This window comes from Macaca nemestrina, chromosome 12, assembly GCF_043159975.1.
Source record: "Macaca nemestrina isolate mMacNem1 chromosome 12, mMacNem.hap1, whole genome shotgun sequence".
NCBI lineage: Eukaryota > Metazoa > Chordata > Mammalia > Primates > Cercopithecidae > Macaca > Macaca nemestrina.
In genome coordinates, this window is record NC_092136.1 from 31,123,463 (window position 1) to 31,125,041 (window position 1,579).

A 1,579-nucleotide genomic window follows, 5' to 3' on the forward strand; every position below is an offset into this window, starting at 1 on the left:
AGCCAGCATTTGAGATTAGTACTGTCAGACTTCAAAGCCCACGTTTTCCATGCTGAAAGTTTTAATCAAAAGCATGAGGCTATTGGGTCAAATAAGAATCCTGCATTATAAGTAACAATGTCAGAATTTTTTTGAGAAAGCTGCTTGTGCCATCTTTCCTCAAGGTACTGCCCTTTGGCCCTTCCAGTCCTGGCTTTGAGAACCTTGTTATTTCCTCAGGCTGAGACCAGCCGCCAGTCAGCTGTGCCCGTCCTTGAGGCTGTCCATGTTATGGTCTGCTGTTCTTCCTCCTCAACCCCTGCCTCCTTCCCTGTACAGCCCCTGCATGCAACTCTTCTCCCCAGACAGAGGCCCAGAATCGGGGCCTTCCTTAACAAATAAGCCAGGTTCCAGGAGTGCTGCAGTTACCACCCAGGTGCAAGCCCAGCACAGGCCTCCTCTCAGCCAGCACTCGTCCGAATCCACTCACCCACTCAGGTGGTTGTCCTCCTCGGTGAACTGGGAAGCAGTAGGGCCTTGTGATTGATGGTGTGGTTATGAAGCTGGACCGCCTGGGTTCAAATCTTGGATCCACTTCTTCTTTGCTTCCACAAATTGCAATCCACAAATTGCTTCATATCTCGGTGCCTCAGTTTACTTGTCTGTAAGATACTTACCTCATATGTTTACTTGTCTGTAAGATGCTTACCTCATATGATAGTTGTGGACAAGATTACATGAAGTACACCTCCTAAAATGCTTGGAACAGGGCCTGGCGCATGAGTCTCCAGTATGTTAGTCATGATGATGGTGATGATGATTACCAGTTGGGGGGTTAGCTCTGGCTACCCTTCCCTTGGCATGGGGAGGGAGTCCACCCATATGTGAGCATTAACCCTGAGTCTTACAGTAGGGAAATAAGGGCTTTGGAAGCAAACCTGGGTCTAACTCCAGGTAAGCCGCTTTGTTTTTGGTTTTGGTTTTTGGTTTTGGTTTTGGTTTTGAGACAGGCCCTCCCTCTGTCGCCTAGGCTGGAGTATAGTGCCTCCCTCTGTCGCCTAGGCTGGAGTATAGTGGTGCAATCACGGCTCATGACAACCTCAGACTCCTGACCTCAAGTGGTCTTTCCATCTCAGCCTCCCAAATAGCTGGGACAACAGGCACAAGTCACCATGCCCAGATAATTTTTTAAAATTTTTTTAAAATTTTTTGTAGAGATGAGATCTCACTATGTTGGCCAGGCTAGTCTTGAACTCCTGGCCTCAAGCAATCCTCCTGCCTCAGCTTCCCAAAACGCTGTGCCTGGCCTGGCTGCTTTTTTAATGTGATGCTGGGCGAGTACCTCAACCTATTTGTTTTTTAATCTATAAACTGGGAATGACAGCAGTACCTGCCTTATGGGGTTGTAAAGGTGAAATGCAAAAGTGTAAACAATGCTTCTCATAAGGTGCATGGGCTCAGCTGACATTGAATGAATAGGAGGAAAAATGTGAGTTGAATAAGCTTTAGTAATAAGTGAAAAAAAGTAAGCTCAAAATATTATATACAGCATGATACAACGTAGATAAAGTCAAAAACAAATATTGGATGGCAGGAATAG

General features: G+C 46.2%; 1 protein-coding gene and 1 pseudogene across 1 annotated transcript in view; both read left to right on the forward strand.

The window, feature by feature from the left end:
* The window catches only part of LOC105471544 (ankyrin repeat and BTB domain containing 2), a 211,884-nt gene that overhangs the window by 20,665 nt on the left and 189,640 nt on the right, over positions 1-1,579 (forward strand). The window lies entirely within an intron of this gene.
* Positions 1-1,579, forward strand: part of LOC105471708 (cobalamin trafficking protein CblD pseudogene) — a 42,356-nt pseudogene that overhangs the window by 9,052 nt on the left and 31,725 nt on the right.